This window comes from Balaenoptera physalus (genome assembly GCF_965194825.1).
Source record: "Balaenoptera physalus genome assembly, chromosome: Y".
NCBI lineage: Eukaryota > Metazoa > Chordata > Mammalia > Artiodactyla > Balaenopteridae > Balaenoptera > Balaenoptera physalus.
In genome coordinates, this window is record NC_138904.1 from 8,947,293 (window position 1) to 8,969,773 (window position 22,481).

Here is a 22,481-nt window from a genome sequence, read left to right on the forward strand (position 1 = left end):
ATGCACAGCCTATACCAGCACACACACATGCACACACACACACATGAATCACTGTGACTCAATGCACAGATTCTTATGGCACACACACACACAAACACACGCACCTCACTGTGGCTCAATGCTCAGCCTATACCAGCACACACATACACAAACACTCCTAACTGTGACCGAATGCACAGCCTATAACAGCGTGCACAAACACACACACGGGTGACTGTGACTCAATGCATCCTCCATACCTGCACACACACACACACACACGAGGGACTGTGAGTAAGTGCACAGCCTATACCAGCACACACACACACACACCCACAGACACTCAAGAAAAGCTCACTGAGACTTAATGCACAGTCTATACCAGCACACACACGGCTCCCTGTGACTCAGGGTAAAATCTATACCAGCACACACACACACACACACACACACACCCATAGCTCATTGTGACTCAATGCAAAGCATATACCAGCAGATGCACACACACATTCACCTCATTCTGACTCAAAGTCAGCCTATACCAGTGCACACACACACACATACACACAAATGACTGACTGAGACTCAATGTACAGTCTATTCCAGCACACACACACACACACAAACACCTGTGACTCAATGCACAGTCTATACCAGCACACACTCACACACACACACACATGCACACATCTCAATGTGGCTCAATGCCCAGTCAATACCTGCACACACACACACACACACACATCTGTAACTCAATGCACAGCCTATACCGGCACACAGACATGCCTCACTGTGACTCAATGCTCAGCCTATACCAGCACACACACACACTCAAACACACACTCACAGCTCATGGAGACTCACTGCAGAGCCTATACCACAACACATACACACACACACATACACAGACACACACCTCACTGTGACTCAATGCTCAGGCTATACCAGCACAGACACACAAACAGCTACTGTGACTCAATGCACAGCCTACACCAAGACAAACACACGCACACATACATGGCTCAATGTGACTCCGTGCACAGTCTATACCAGCAGAAACACACAGACATGGCTCACTGTGACTCAAAGCATAGCCTAAATTAGCACCCGTGCACACACACACACACACACACACTGTTCACTGTGATTCAATGCACCATCCTTACTTGCACACACATACAAACACACACAGACGGCTCACTCTGATTCAGTGCAAAGCCTATACGAGCACACACACACACACAACTGACTGTGACTCAATACAGAGTCTATACCAGCACATACACACACACACACACCTCACTGTGACTCAATGCACAGCCTGCACCAGCACACACACACACACATATACCTGTGACTCAATGCACAACATATAACACCACACACACACACTCCCCTCACTGTGACTCAATACACACCCTAAACCAGCTTGCAGATACACACACACACGGCACTGTGACTCAATGCACTATCTATACCAGCACACCTGCACACACCCACACATCAGTGTGACTCAATGCATGGCATGTACACACACACACGGGTGACTGTGACTCAGTGCAGAGCTTATACCAGCACACACACACACACACATGCACGCATATGTTACTGTGAATAAATGCACAAACTATACCAGCACACACACACACGCATGCACACACACCTGACTCTGACACAATGCAGAGTCTATACCAGCACATACAGACACACACAGGTCCAGCTCAGTGTGACTCAATGCATTATCCATACCAGCACATACACACATACACACACTCGGCTCATTGTGGCTCAACACAAAGTTTATATGTGCACACACACACACAAACCTGTGACTCAATGCTCAGCCTATACCAACACACACACACACACATGCATGGCTCAGTGTGACTCAATGCACAGCATATACCAGACCACACAAACAAACACAGCTCACTGTGACTCAGTGCACAGCCTATACCAGCACACACGCACACAAACACACCTGACTGTGATTCCATGCACAGTCTATAAGTCGCACACACACACACACACACATGCAACTCACTGTGACTCAATGCTCAGGCTATACCTGAGCACTCCCAAACGGCTCACTATGAGTCAATGAGCAGCTTATGCCAGCACACACACATGGCTCACTGTGACTCAATGCAGAGTCTCTACCAGCACACACAGATGCAGACACACACACACACCCCACTGTGACGCAATGCACAGTCTATACCTGCATACACACACACACACACACACGGCTGATTGTGACTCAGTGCAGTCTATACCAGCACACAGAAACACAAAACACAGCTGACTGTGACTCAATGCACAGTCTATAAGCAGCACATACACACACGCACCTCACTGTGACTCAATGCTCAGACTATACCAGCACACACACACACAGCTCACTGTGACTCAATGCAGGGTCTATACCAGCACACACACACACACACAGAGACACGGCTCAGTGTGATTCAATGCTCTTTCCATACCAGCAGATACACACACACAAACACAAACACATGCACACGTCTCACTGTGGCTCAATGCCCGGTCAATACCTGCACACACACACACACACACACATATTCACACCTCTGTGACTCAATGCATAGCCTATACCGGCACACACCCAGGCCTCACTGTGACTCAATGCTCAGCCTATACCAGCACACACACACACAGAAACACACACTCACAGCTCACGGTGACTCATTGCAGAGCCTATACCACAACACATACACACACACAAATACGCAGACACACACCTCACTGTGACTCAATGCTCAGCCTATACGAGCACAGACACACACACCTACTGTGACTCACTGCACAGTCTATACCAGCACAAACACACACACACATGGCTCACTGTGACTCAAGGCACAGCCTAAATTAACACCCGTGCACACACACACACACACACACACACACACACTGCTCACTCTGATTCAATGCACCGTCCATACCTGCACACACATACAAACACACACAGACGGCTTACTGTGATTCAGTGCAAAGCCTATAACAGCACACAGACACACACACTCACACACACATGGTTGTGACTCAATGCAGTCTATACCAGCACACACACTCACACAACTGACTGTGACTCAATACACAGTCTATACCAGCACATACACATACACACATACACGGCTCAGTGCAACTCAATGCACCATTCTTACTGGCACATACAAACACACATACACCTCACTGTGACTCAATGCACAGCCTGCACCAGCACACACACACACACACCTGTGACTCAACACGCAACCTGTACCACACACACACACCCACACATACCTGTGACTCAATGCGCAGCATATACCAGCACACACACACACACACACTTCACTGTGACTCTATGGTCTGCCTATAGCAGCACACACAGACACACAACCCTCACTGTGACTCATTACACAACCTATACCAGCGTGCTGACACACACACCCACACGGCATTGTGACTCAATGCACTATGTATACCAGCACACATGCACACACACACACCTCACTGTGACACAATGCACAGCCTGTACCAGCACACACATATACACACACGGCTCACTGTGACTCAATGCACCATCCATACATGACACACACACACATAAAAACAGACACAGACGGCTCACTGTGATTTAGGGCAAAACCTTTAACAGCACAGAGACACAGACACTCACACACACAGCTGTGTTGCAATGCACCGTCTATACCAGCACACACACACAGACTATAACTCAATACACAGTCTACGCCAGCACATATACACACTCACACGGTTCAGTGTAACTCAATGCACCATCCATACCAGTACATACACACACACACACATACCTCAGTGTGACTCAATGCTCAGACTATACCAGCACACAGACACACGGCTCACTGTGACTCAATGCACAACGTATGCCTTCTAACACATATGGCTCACTGTGACTCAATGAAGAGTCTATACCAACACACACACTCACCTCACTGTGTTTCAATGTGCAGACTGCAACTGCACACACACACACACACCTATGACTCAATGCGCAGCCTATACCAGCACACACGCACACACACCTCACTGTGACTCAATGGTCAGCATATAGCAGCACACACAGACACACACACCTCTCACTGTGACTCAATGCACAGCCTATACCAGCGTGCAGACACACACACATGGCACTCTGACTCAATGCACTATCTATACAAGCACACTCGCACACACACCTCAGTGTGACTCAATGCAAAGCCTGTAACAGTACACACACATACATACACACACACAGACACACACAAAGCTGTGACTCAATGCACACCCTAAACCAGCACATACACACACCCTAATATAACTCAATGCACAGCCTATACCAGCACACACACACACACGCACAGATACAGGGCTCAATGTGACTTGATACACAGCCTATACCAGAACACACACAAACACAAACACGCACTCACACATGGCTCACTGTGACACAATGAATCACCCATAACAGCACACAGACACACACACTGCTCACTGTGATTCAATGAACCATCCATATCTGCACACACATACAAACACACACAGAAGGCTCACTGTGACTCAGTGCAAAGCCTATAACAGCACACAGACACACACACTCACACACACACAACTGTGACTCATTGCACAGTCTATACCAGCACACACACACACACACACACACACCTGACTGTGACTCAACACACAGTCTATACACGGCTCAGTGCAACTCAATGTACCGTCCATACCAGCACATACAAACACACACACACCTCACTGTGACTCAATGAGCAGCCTATACCAGCACACACACACACACACACACACATCACTGTGACACAATGGTCAGCCTATAGTAGCACACACAGACACACACACCCCTCACTGTGACTCAATACACAGCCTATACCAGCTTACAGACACACACACACACACGGCACGGTGACTCAATGCACTATCTATACCAGCACACATGCACATACACACGCCTCAGTGTGACTCAATGCATAGCCTGTACCAGCACACACACACACACACACTGCAAACTGTGACTCAATGCACCGTCCATAACTGCACACACACACATAAAAACACACAAAGACGTCTCACTGTGATTCAGGGCAAAGCTTATAACAGCACACAGACACACACACTCACACACACACAGCTGTGACTCAATGCACATTCTATAGCAGCACATACACACACACACACGGCTCAGAGTAACTTAATGCACCATCCATACCAGCACATACACATACACACACACAACTCAGTGTGACTCAATGCTCAGACTATACCAGCACACAGACACACGGCTCACTGTGACTCAATGCACAGCCTATGCCATCACACACACGGCTCACTCTGACTCAATGAAGAGTCTATACTGACACACACACACACACCTTACTGTGCATCACTGAACAGCCTGCACCAGCACACACACACACACACCTGTGACTCAATGCCAAGCCTGTACCAGCACACACACACACCCCCATCACTGTGACTTAACGGTCAGCCTATAGCAGCACACACAGACACACACACCCCTCACTCTGACTCAATACACAGCCTATACCAGCGTGCAGACACACACACACTCACATGGCACTGTGACTCAATGCACTATCTATACCAGCACACCCGCACACACACCTCAGTGTGACTCAATGCACAGCCTGTACAAACACACACGGGTGACTGTGACTCAGTGCACAGTCTATACCAGCACACACACACACACACACACAAGAACAGCTCACTGCGACTGAATGTGCAGCCTAGGCAAGCACACACATATGGCTCACTGTCACTCAATGCAGATTCTACACCAGGACACACAAACACACACACACAAACATGGCTAAACACTGACTCCATGAACATTCTATACAAGCACACACACACACCCCAATGTGACTTAATGCACAGTCTATACCTGTGTACACACACACACACGGCTGAGTGTGATTCAATGCAGTCTATACCAGCACACAGAACCACAAAACACACCTGACTGTGACTCAATGCACAGTCTATAAGCAACACATACACACATGCACCTGACTGTGACTCAATGCTCAGAATATACCAGCACACACACACACGGTTCACTGTGACTCAATGCAGGGTCTATACCAGCACACACACACACACACACACACACACACACACACATCGCTGACTGTGACTCAATGCACCACCCGTACCTGCACATACACACACACACACAGGTCAATGTGACTCAGTCCACAGCCTATACCAGCACTCACACACACACACCTCACTGTGACTCAATACACAGTCTATACCATCATGCACACACACACACACGGCACACTGTGACTCCATGCACAGTCTATACCAGCACACAGACACAGACAAACACACCTGACTGTGACTCAATTCAGGGTCTATACCAGCACACACACAGTCACACACATGGCTGTGAGTCAATGCACAGTCTATACCAGCACAAACACACACGGGTTACTGTGACTCAATGCACAGCCTATACCAGCACACACACATGCACACACACACACATGAATCACTGTGACTCAATGCACAGATTCTTATGGCACACACACACACAAACACACGCACCTCACTGTGGCTCAATGCTCAGCCTATACCAGCACACACATACACAAACACTCCTAACTGTGACCGAATGCACAGCCTATAACAGCGTGCACAAACACACACACGGGTGACTGTGACTCAATGCATCCTCCATACCTGCACACACACACACACACACGAGGGACTGTGAGTAAGTGCACAGCCTATACCAGCACACACACACACACACCCACAGACACTCAAGAAAAGCTCACTGAGACTTAATGCACAGTCTATACCAGCACACACACGGCTCCCTGTGACTCAGGGTAAAATCTATACCAGCACACACACACACACACACACACACACCCATAGCTCATTGTGACTCAATGCAAAGCATATACCAGCAGATGCACACACACATTCACCTCATTCTGACTCAAAGTCAGCCTATACCAGTGCACACACACACACATACACACAAATGACTGACTGAGACTCAATGTACAGTCTATTCCAGCACACACACACACACACAAACACCTGTGACTCAATGCACAGTCTATACCAGCACACACTCACACACACACACACATGCACACATCTCAATGTGGCTCAATGCCCAGTCAATACCTGCACACACACACACACACACACATCTGTAACTCAATGCACAGCCTATACCGGCACACAGACATGCCTCACTGTGACTCAATGCTCAGCCTATACCAGCACACACACACACTCAAACACACACTCACAGCTCATGGAGACTCACTGCAGAGCCTATACCACAACACATACACACACACACATACACAGACACACACCTCACTGTGACTCAATGCTCAGGCTATACCAGCACAGACACACAAACAGCTACTGTGACTCAATGCACAGCCTACACCAAGACAAACACACGCACACATACATGGCTCAATGTGACTCCGTGCACAGTCTATACCAGCAGAAACACACAGACATGGCTCACTGTGACTCAAAGCATAGCCTAAATTAGCACCCGTGCACACACACACACACACACACACTGTTCACTGTGATTCAATGCACCATCCTTACTTGCACACACATACAAACACACACAGACGGCTCACTCTGATTCAGTGCAAAGCCTATACGAGCACACACACACACACAACTGACTGTGACTCAATACAGAGTCTATACCAGCACATACACACACACACACACCTCACTGTGACTCAATGCACAGCCTGCACCAGCACACACACACACACATATACCTGTGACTCAATGCACAACATATAACACCACACACACACACTCCCCTCACTGTGACTCAATACACACCCTAAACCAGCTTGCAGATACACACACACACGGCACTGTGACTCAATGCACTATCTATACCAGCACACCTGCACACACCCACACATCAGTGTGACTCAATGCATGGCATGTACACACACACACGGGTGACTGTGACTCAGTGCAGAGCTTATACCAGCACACACACACACACACATGCACGCATATGTTACTGTGAATAAATGCACAAACTATACCAGCACACACACACACGCATGCACACACACCTGACTCTGACACAATGCAGAGTCTATACCAGCACATACAGACACACACAGGTCCAGCTCAGTGTGACTCAATGCATTATCCATACCAGCACATACACACATACACACACTCGGCTCATTGTGGCTCAACACAAAGTTTATATGTGCACACACACACACAAACCTGTGACTCAATGCTCAGCCTATACCAACACACACACACACACATGCATGGCTCAGTGTGACTCAATGCACAGCATATACCAGACCACACAAACAAACACAGCTCACTGTGACTCAGTGCACAGCCTATACCAGCACACACGCACACAAACACACCTGACTGTGATTCCATGCACAGTCTATAAGTCGCACACACACACACACACACATGCAACTCACTGTGACTCAATGCTCAGGCTATACCTGAGCACTCCCAAACGGCTCACTATGAGTCAATGAGCAGCTTATGCCAGCACACACACATGGCTCACTGTGACTCAATGCAGAGTCTCTACCAGCACACACAGATGCAGACACACACACACACCCCACTGTGACGCAATGCACAGTCTATACCTGCATACACACACACACACACACACGGCTGATTGTGACTCAGTGCAGTCTATACCAGCACACAGAAACACAAAACACAGCTGACTGTGACTCAATGCACAGTCTATAAGCAGCACATACACACACGCACCTCACTGTGACTCAATGCTCAGACTATACCAGCACACACACACACAGCTCACTGTGACTCAATGCAGGGTCTATACCAGCACACACACACACACACAGAGACACGGCTCAGTGTGATTCAATGCTCTTTCCATACCAGCAGATACACACACACAAACACAAACACATGCACACGTCTCACTGTGGCTCAATGCCCGGTCAATACCTGCACACACACACACACACACACATATTCACACCTCTGTGACTCAATGCATAGCCTATACCGGCACACACCCAGGCCTCACTGTGACTCAATGCTCAGCCTATACCAGCACACACACACACAGAAACACACACTCACAGCTCACGGTGACTCATTGCAGAGCCTATACCACAACACATACACACACACAAATACGCAGACACACACCTCACTGTGACTCAATGCTCAGCCTATACGAGCACAGACACACACACCTACTGTGACTCACTGCACAGTTTATACCAGCACAAACACACACACACATGGCTCACTGTGACTCAAGGCACAGCCTAAATTAACACCCGTGCACACACACACACACACACACACACACTGCTCACTCTGATTCAATGCACCGTCCATACCTGCACACACATACAAACACACACAGACGGCTTACTGTGATTCAGTGCAAAGCCTATAACAGCACACAGACACACACACTCACACACACATGGTTGTGACTCAATGCAGTCTATACCAGCACACACACTCACACAACTGACTGTGACTCAATACACAGTCTATACCAGCACATACACATACACACATACACGGCTCAGTGCAACTCAATGCACCATTCTTACTGGCACATACAAACACACATACACCTCACTGTGACTCAATGCACAGCCTGCACCAGCACACACACACACACACCTGTGACTCAACACGCAACCTGTACCACACACACACACCCACACATACCTGTGACTCAATGCGCAGCATATACCAGCACACACACACACACACACTTCACTGTGACTCTATGGTCTGCCTATAGCAGCACACACAGACACACAACCCTCACTGTGACTCATTACACAACCTATACCAGCGTGCTGACACACACACCCACACGGCATTGTGACTCAATGCACTATGTATACCAGCACACATGCACACACACACACCTCACTGTGACACAATGCACAGCCTGTACCAGCACACACATATACACACACGGCTCACTGTGACTCAATGCACCATCCATACATGACACACACACACATAAAAACAGACACAGACGGCTCACTGTGATTTAGGGCAAAACCTTTAACAGCACAGAGACACAGACACTCACACACACAGCTGTGTTGCAATGCACCGTCTATACCAGCACACACACACAGACTATAACTCAATACACAGTCTACGCCAGCACATATACACACTCACACGGTTCAGTGTAACTCAATGCACCATCCATACCAGTACATACACACACACACACATACCTCAGTGTGACTCAATGCTCAGACTATACCAGCACACAGACACACGGCTCACTGTGACTCAATGCACAACGTATGCCTTCTAACACATATGGCTCACTGTGACTCAATGAAGAGTCTATACCAACACACACACTCACCTCACTGTGTTTCAATGTGCAGACTGCAACTGCACACACACACACACACCTATGACTCAATGCGCAGCCTATACCAGCACACACGCACACACACCTCACTGTGACTCAATGGTCAGCATATAGCAGCACACACAGACACACACACCTCTCACTGTGACTCAATGCACAGCCTATACCAGCGTGCAGACACACACACATGGCACTCTGACTCAATGCACTATCTATACAAGCACACTCGCACACACACCTCAGTGTGACTCAATGCAAAGCCTGTAACAGTACACACACATACATACACACACACAGACACACACAAAGCTGTGACTCAATGCACACCCTAAACCAGCACATACACACACCCTAATATAACTCAATGCACAGCCTATACCAGCACACACACACACACGCACAGATACAGGGCTCAATGTGACTTGATACACAGCCTATACCAGAACACACACAAACACAAACACGCACTCACACATGGCTCACTGTGACACAATGAATCACCCATAACAGCACACAGACACACACACTGCTCACTGTGATTCAATGAACCATCCATATCTGCACACACATACAAACACACACAGAAGGCTCACTGTGACTCAGTGCAAAGCCTATAACAGCACACAGACACACACACTCACACACACACAACTGTGACTCATTGCACAGTCTATACCAGCACACACACACACACACACACACACCTGACTGTGACTCAACACACAGTCTATACACGGCTCAGTGCAACTCAATGTACCGTCCATACCAGCACATACAAACACACACACACCTCACTGTGACTCAATGAGCAGCCTATACCAGCACACACACACACACACACACACATCACTGTGACACAATGGTCAGCCTATAGTAGCACACACAGACACACACACCCCTCACTGTGACTCAATACACAGCCTATACCAGCTTACAGACACACACACACACACGGCACGGTGACTCAATGCACTATCTATACCAGCACACATGCACATACACACGCCTCAGTGTGACTCAATGCATAGCCTGTACCAGCACACACACACACACACACTGCAAACTGTGACTCAATGCACCGTCCATAACTGCACACACACACATAAAAACACACAAAGACGTCTCACTGTGATTCAGGGCAAAGCTTATAACAGCACACAGACACACACACTCACACACACACAGCTGTGACTCAATGCACATTCTATAGCAGCACATACACACACACACACGGCTCAGAGTAACTTAATGCACCATCCATACCAGCACATACACATACACACACACAACTCAGTGTGACTCAATGCTCAGACTATACCAGCACACAGACACACGGCTCACTGTGACTCAATGCACAGCCTATGCCATCACACACACGGCTCACTCTGACTCAATGAAGAGTCTATACTGACACACACACACACACCTTACTGTGCATCACTGAACAGCCTGCACCAGCACACACACACACACAAACCTGTGACTCAATGCCAAGCCTGTACCAGCACACACACACACCCCCATCACTGTGACTTAACGGTCAGCCTATAGCAGCACACACAGACACACACACCCCTCACTCTGACTCAATACACAGCCTATACCAGCGTGCAGACACACACACACTCACATGGCACTGTGACTCAATGCACTATCTATACCAGCACACCCGCACACACACCTCAGTGTGACTCAATGCACAGCCTGTACAAACACACACGGGTGACTGTGACTCAGTGCACAGTCTATACCAGCACACACACACACACACACACAAGAACAGCTCACTGCGACTGAATGTGCAGCCTAGGCAAGCACACACATATGGCTCACTGTCACTCAATGCAGATTCTACACCAGGACACACAAACACACACACACAAACATGGCTAAACACTGACTCCATGAACATTCTATACAAGCACACACACACACGCCAATGTGACTTAATGCACAGTCTATACCTGTGTACACACACACACACGGCTGAGTGTGATTCAATGCAGTCTATACCAGCACACAGAACCACAAAACACACCTGACTGTGACTCAATGCACAGTCTATAAGCAACACATACACACATGCACCTGACTGTGACTCAATGCTCAGAATATACCAGCACACACACACACGGTTCACTGTGACTCAATGCAGGGTCTATACCAGCACACACACACACACACACACACACACACACACACATCGCTGACTGTGACTCAATGCACCACCCTTACCTGCACATACACACACACACACAGGTCAATGTGACTCAGTCCACAGCCTATACCAGCACTCACACACACACACCTCACTGTGACTCAATACACAGTCTATACCATCATGCACACACACACACACGGCACACTGTGACTCCATGCACAGTCTATACCAGCACACAGACACAGACAAACACACCTGACTGTGACTCAATTCAGGGTCTATACCAGCACACACACAGTCACACACATGGCTGTGAGTCAATGCACAGTCTATACCAGCACAAACACACACGGGTTACTGTGACTCAATGCACAGCCTATACCAGCACACACACATGCACACACACACACATGAATCACTGTGACTCAATGCACAGATTCTTATGGCACACACACACACAAACACACGCACCTCACTGTGGCTCAATGCTCAGCCTATACCAGCACACACATACACAAACACTCCTAACTGTGACCGAATGCACAGCCTATAACAGCGTGCACAAACACACACACGGGTGACTGTGACTCAATGCATCCTCCATACCTGCACACACACACACACACACGAGGGACTGTGAGTAAGTGCACAGCCTATACCAGCACACACACACACACACCCACAGACACTCAAGAAAAGCTCACTGAGACTTAATGCACAGTCTATACCAGCACACACACGGCTCCCTGTGACTCAGGGTAAAATCTATACCAGCACACACACACACACACACACACACCCATAGCTCATTGTGACTCAATGCAAAGCATATACCAGCAGATGCACACACACATTCACCTCATTCTGACTCAAAGTCAGCCTATACCAGTGCACACACACACACATACACACAAATGACTGACTGAGACTCAATGTACAGTCTATTCCAGCACACACACACACACACAAACACCTGTGACTCAATGCACAGTCTATACCAGCACACACTCACACACACACACACATGCACACATCTCAATGTGGCTCAATGCCCAGTCAATACCTGCACACACACACACACACACACATCTGTAACTCAATGCACAGCCTATACCGGCACACAGACATGCCTCACTGTGACTCAATGCTCAGCCTATACCAGCACACACACACACTCAAACACACACTCACAGCTCATGGAGACTCACTGCAGAGCCTATACCACAACACATACACACACACACATACACAGACACACACCTCACTGTGACTCAATGCTCAGGCTATACCAGCACAGACACACAAACAGCTACTGTGACTCAATGCACAGCCTACACCAAGACAAACACACGCACACATACATGGCTCAATGTGACTCCGTGCACAGTCTATACCAGCAGAAACACACAGACATGGCTCACTGTGACTCAAAGCATAGCCTAAATTAGCACCCGTGCACACACACACACACACACACACTGTTCACTGTGATTCAATGCACCATCCTTACTTGCACACACATACAAACACACACAGACGGCTCACTCTGATTCAGTGCAAAGCCTATACGAGCACACACACACACACAACTGACTGTGACTCAATACAGAGTCTATACCAGCACATACACACACACACACACCTCACTGTGACTCAATGCACAGCCTGCACCAGCACACACACACACACATATACCTGTGACTCAATGCACAACATATAACACCACACACACACACTCCCCTCACTGTGACTCAATACACACCCTAAACCAGCTTGCAGATACACACACACACGGCACTGTGACTCAATGCACTATCTATACCAGCACACCTGCACACACCCACACATCAGTGTGACTCAATGCATGGCATGTACACACACACACGGGTGACTGTGACTCAGTGCAGAGCTTATACCAGCACACACACACACACACATGCACGCATATGTTACTGTGAATAAATGCACAAACTATACCAGCACACACACACACGCATGCACACACACCTGACTCTGACACAATGCAGAGTCTATACCAGCACATACAGACACACAGAGGTCCAGCTCAGTGTGACTCAATGCATTATCCATACCAGCACATACACACATACACACACTCGGCTCATTGTGGCTCAACAGAAAGTTTATATGTGCACACACACACACAAACCTGTGACTCAATGCTCAGCCTATACCAACACACACACACACACATGCATGGCTCAGTGTGACTCAATGCACAGCATATACCAGACCACACAAACAAACACAGCTCACTGTGACTCAGTGCACAGCCTATACCAGCACACACGCACACAAACACACCTGACTGTGATTCCATGCACAGTCTATAAGTCGCACACACACACACACACACATGCAACTCACTGTGACTCAATGCTCAGGCTATACCTGAGCACTCCCAAACGGCTCACTATGAGTCAATGAGCAGCTTATGCCAGCACACACACATGGCTCACTGTGACTCAATGCAGAGTCTCTACCAGCACACACAGATGCAGACACACACACACACCCCACTGTGACTCAATGCACAGTCTATACCTGCATACACACACACACACACACACACGGCTGATTGTGACTCAGTGCAGTCTATACCAGCACACAGAAACACAAAACACAGCTGACTGTGACTCAATGCACAGTCTATAAGCAGCACATACACACACGCACCTCACTGTGACTCAATGCTCAGACTATACCAGCACACACACACACAGCTCACTGTGACTCAATGCAGGGTCTATACCAGCACACACACACACACACAGAGACACGGCTCAGTGTGATTCAATGCTCTTTCCATACCAGCAGATACACACACACAAACACAAACACATGCACACGTCTCACTGTGGCTCAATGCCCGGTCAATACCTGCACACACACACACACACACATATTCACACCTCTGTGACTCAATGCATAGCCTATACCGGCACACACCCAGGCCTCACTGTGACTCAATGCTCAGCCTATACTAGCACACACACACACAGAAACACACACTCACAGCTCACGGTGACTCATTGCAGAGCCTATACCACAACACATACACACACACAAATACGCAGACACACACCTCACTGTGACTCAATGCTCAGCCTATACGAGCACAGACACACACACCTACTGTGACTCACTGCACAGTCTATACCAGCACAAACACACACACACGGCTCACTGTGACTCAAGGCACAGCCTAAATTAACAACCATGCACACACACACACACACACACACACTGCTCACTCTGATTCAATGCACCGTCCATACCTGCACACACATACAAACACACACAGACGGCTTACTGTGATTCAGTGCAAAGCCTATAACAGCACACAGACACACACACTCACACACACATGGTTGTGACTCAATGCAGTCTATACCAGCACACACACTCACACAACTGACTGTGACTGAATACACAGTCTATACCAGCACATACACATACACACATACACGGCTCAGTGCAACTCAATGCACCATTCTTACTGGCACATACAAACACACATACACCTCACTGTGACTCAATGCACAGCCTGCACCAGCACACACACACACACACCTGTGACTCAACACGCAACCTGTACCACACACACACACCCACACATACCTGTGACTCAATGCGCAGCATATACCAGCACACACACACACACACACTTCACTGTGACTCTATGGTCTGCCTATAGCAGCACACACAGACACACAACCCTCACTGTGACTCATTACACAACCTATACCAGCGTGCTGACACACACACCCACACGGCATTGTGACTTAATGCACTATGTATACCAGCACACATGCACACACACACACCTCACTGTGACACAATGCACAGCCTGTACCAGCACACACATATACACACACGGCTCACTGTGACTCAATGCACCATCCATACATGACACACACACACATAAAAACAGACACAGACGGCTCACTGTGATTTAGGGCAAAACCTTTAACAGCACAGAGACACAGACACTCACACACACAGCTGTGTTGCAATGCACAGTCTATACCAGCACACACACACAGACTATAACTCAATACACAGTCTACGCCAGCACATATACACACTCACACGGTTCAGTGTAACTCAATGCACCATCCATACCAGTACATACACACACACACACATACCTCAGTGTGACTCAATGCTCAGACTATACCAGCACACAGACACACGGCTCACTGTGACTCAATGCACAACGTATGCCTTCTAACACATATGGCTCACTGTGACTCAATGAAGAGTCTATACCAACACACACACTCACCTCACTGTGTTTCAATGTGCAGACTGCAACTGCACACACACACACACACCTATGACTCAATGCGCAGCCTATACCAGCACACACGCACACACACCTCACTGTGACTCAATGGTCAGCATATAGCAGCACACACAGACACACACACCTCTCACTGTGACTCAATGCACAGCCTATACCAGCGTGCAGACACACACACATGGCACTCTGACTCAATGCACTATCTATACAAGCACACTCGCACACACACCTCAGTGTGACTCAATGCAAAGCCTGTAACAGTACACACACATACATACACACACACAGACACACACAAAGCTGTGACTCAGTGCACACCCTAAACCAGCACATATATACACCCAAATATAACTCAATGCACAGCCTATACCAGCACACACACACACACGCACAGATACAGGGCTCACTGTGACTTGATACACAGCCTATACCAGAACACACACAAACACAAACACGCACTCACACATGGCTCACTGTGACACAATGAATCACCTATACCAGCACACAGACACACACACTGCTCACTGTGATTCAATGAACAATCCATATCTGCACACACATACAAACACACACAGAAGGCTCACTGTGACTCAGTGCAAAGCCTATAACAGCACACAGACACACACACTCACACAGACACAACTGTGACTCATTGCACAGTCTATACCCGCACACACACACACACACACACCTGACTGTGACTCAACACACAGTCTATACACGGCTCAGTGCAACTCAATGTACCGTCCATACCAGCACATACAAACACACACACACCTCACTGTGACTCAATGAGCAGCCTATACCAGCACACACACACACACACACACACATCACTGTGACACAATGGTCAGCCTATAGTAGCACACACAGACACACACACCCCTCACTGTGACTCAATACACAGCCTATACCAGCTTACAGACACACACACACACACGGCACGGTGACTCAATGCACTATCTATACCAGCACACATGCACATACACACGCCTCAGTGTGACTCAGTGCATAGCCTGTACCAGCACACACACACACACACACGGCAAACTGTGACTCAATGCACCGTCCATAACTGCACACACACACATAAAAACACACAAAGACGTCTCACTGTGATTCAGGGCAAAGCTTATAACAGCACACAGACACACACACTCACACACACACAGCTGTGACTCAATGCACATTCTATAGCAGCACATACACACACACACACGGCTCAGAGTAACTTAATGCACCATCCATACCAGCACATACACATACACACACACAACTCAGTGTGACTCAATGCTCAGACTATACCAGCACACAGACACACGGCTCACTGTGACTCAATGCACAGCCTATGCCATCACACACACGGCTCACTCTGACTCAATGAAGAGTCTATACTGACACACACACACACACCTTACTGTGCATCACTGAACAGCCTGCACCAGCACACACACACACACACCTGTGACTCAATGCCAAGCCTGTACCAGCACACACACACACCCCCATCACTGTGACTTAACGGTCAGCCTATAGCAGCACACACAGACACACACACCCCTCACTCTGACTCAATACACAGCCTATACCAGCGTGCAGACACACACACACACATGGCACTGTGACTCAATGCACTATCTATACCAGCACACCCACACACACACCTCAGTGTGACTCAATGCACAGCCTGTACAAACACACACGGGTGACTGTGACTCAGTGCACAGTCTATACCAGCACACACACACACACACACACAAGAACAGCTCACTGCGACTGAATGTGCAGCCTATGCAAGCACACACATATGGCTCACTGTCACTCAATGCAGATTCTACACCAGGACACACAAACACACACACACACACACAAACATGGCTAAACACTGACTCCATGAACATTCTATACAAGCACACACACACACCCCAATGTGACTTAATGCACAGTCTATACCTGTGTACACACACACACACGGCTGAGTGTGATTCAATGCAGTCTATACCAGCACACAGAACCACAAAACACACCTGACTGTGACTCAATGCACAGTCTATAAGCAACACATACACACATGCACCTGACTGTGACTCAATGCTCAGAATATACCAGCACACACACACACGGTTCACTGTGACTCAATGCAGGGTCTATACCAGCACACACACACACACACACACACACACACACACACACATCGCTGACTGTGACTCAATGCACCACCCGTACCTGCACATACACACACACACACAGGTCAATGTGACTCAGTCCACAGCCTATACCAGCACTCACACACACACACCTCACTGTGACTCAATACACAGTCTATACCATCATGCACACACACACACACGGTACACTGTGACTCCATGCACAGTCTATACCAGCACACAGACACACACAAACACACCTGACTGTGACTCAATTCAGGGTCTATACCAGCACACACACAGTCACACACATGGCTGTGAGTCAATGCACAGTCTATACCAGCACATACACACACGGGTTACTGTGACTCAATGCACAGCCTATACCAGCACACACACATGCACACACACACACATGAATCACTGTGACTCAATGCACAGATTCTTATGGCACACACACACACAAACACACGCACCTCACTGTGGCTCAATGCTCAGCCTATACCAGCACACACATACACAAACACTCCTAACTGTGACCGAATGCACAGCCTATACCAGCGTGCACAAACACACACACGGGTGACTGTGACTCAATGCATCCTCCATACCTGCACACACACACACACACACACGAGGGACTGTGAGTAAGTGCACAGCCTATACCAGCACACACACACACACACCCACAGACACTCAAGAAAAGCTCACTGAGACTTAATGCACAGTCTATACCAGCACACACACGGCTCCCGGTGACTCAGGGTAAAATCTATACCAGCACACACACACACACACACACACACCCATAGCTCATTGTGACTCAATGCAAAGCATATACCAGCAGATGCACACACACATTCACCTCATTCTGACTCAAAGTCAGCCTATACCAGTGCACACACACACACATACACACACATGACTGACTGAGACTCAATGTACAGTCTATTCCAGCACACACACACACACACAAACACCTGTGACTCAATGCACAGTCTATACCAGCACACACTCACACACACACACACATGCACACATCTCAATGTGGCTCAATGCCCAGTCAATACCTGCACACACACACACACACACACATCTGTAACTCAATGCACAGCCTATACCGGCACACAGACATGCCTCACTGTGACTCAATGCTCAGCCTATACCAGCACACACACACACTCAAACACACACTCACAGCTCATGGAGACTCACTGCAGAGCCTATACCACAACACATACACACACACACATACACAGACACACACCTCACTGTGACTCAATGCTCAGGCTATACCAGCACAGACACACAAACAGCTACTGTGACTCAATGCACAGCCTACACCAAGACAAACACACGCACACATACATGGCTCAATGTGACTCCGTGCACAGTCTATACCAGCAGAAACACACAGACATGGCTCACTGTGACTCAAAGCATAGCCTAAATTAGCACCCGTGCACACACACACACACACACACACACACTGTTCACTGTGATTCAATGCACCATCCTTACTTGCACACACATACAAACACACACAGACGGCTCACTCTGATTCAGTGCAAAGCCTATACGAGCACACACACACACACAACTGACTGTGACTCAATACAGAGTCTATACCAGCACATACACACACACACACACCTCACTGTGACTCAATGCACAGCCTGCACCAGCACACACACACACACATATACCTGTGACTCAATGCACAACATATAACACCACACACACACACTCCCCTCACTGTGACTCAATACACACCCTAAACCAGCTTGCAGATACACACACACACGGCACTGTGACTCAATGCACTATCTATACCAGCACACCTGCACACACCCACACATCAGTGTGACTCAATGCATGGCATGAACACACACACACGGGTGACTGTGACTCAGTGCAGAGCTTATACCAGCACACACACACACACACACATGCACGCATATGTTACTGTGAATAAATGCACAAACTATACCAGCACACACACACACGCATGCACACACACCTGACTCTGACACAATGCAGAGTCTATACCAGCACATACAGACACACACAGGTCCAGCTCAGTGTGACTCAATGCATTATACATACCAGCACATACACACATACACACACTCGGCTCATTGTGGCTCAACACAAAGTTTATATGTGCACACACACACACAAACCTGTGACTCAATGCTCAGCCTATACCAACACACACACACACACATGCATGGCTCAGTGTGACTCAATGCACAGCATATACCAGACCACACAAACAAACACAGCTCACTGTGACTCAGTGCACAGCCTATACCAGCACACACGCACACAAACACACCTGACTGTGATTCCATGCACAGTCTATAAGTCGCACACACACACACACACACATGCAACTCACTGTGACTCAATGCTCAGGCTATACCTGAGCACTCCCAAACGGCTCACTATGAGTCAATGAGCAGCTTATGCCAGCACACACACATGGCTCACTGTGACTCAATGCAGAGTCTCTACCAGCACACACAGATGCAGACACACACACACACCCCACTGTGACTCAATGCACAGTCTATACCTGCATACACACACACACACACACGGCTGATTGTGACTCAGTGCAGTCTATACCAGCACACAGAAACACAAAACACAGCTGACTGTGACTCAATGCACAGTCTATAAGCAGCACATACACACACGCACCTCACTGTGACTCAATGCTCAGACTATACCAGCACACACACACACAGCTCACTGTGACTCAATGCAGGGTCTATACCAGCACACACACACACACACAGAGACACGGCTCAGTGCGATTCAATGCTCTTTCCATACCAGCAGATACACACACACAAACACAAACACATGCACACGTCTCACTGTGGCTCAATGCCCGGTCAATACCTGCACACACACACACACACACACATATTCACACCTCTGTGACTCAATGCATAGCCTATACCGGCACACACCCAGGCCTCACTGTGACTCAATGCTCAGCCTATACCAGCACACACACACACAGAAACACACACTCACAGCTCACGGTGACTCATTGCAGAGCCTATACCACAAAACATACACACACACAAATACGCAGACACACACCTCACTGTGACTCAATGCTCAGCCTATACGAGCACAGACACACACACCTACTGTGACTCACTGCACAGTCTATACCAGCACAAACACACACACACGGCTCACTGTGACTCAAGGCACAGCCTAAATTAACAACCATGCACACACACACACACACACACACACTGCTCACTCTGATTCAATGCACCGTCCATACCTGCACACACATACAAACACACACAGACGGCTTACTGTGATTCAGTGCAAAGCCTATAACAGCACACAGACACACACACTCACACACACATG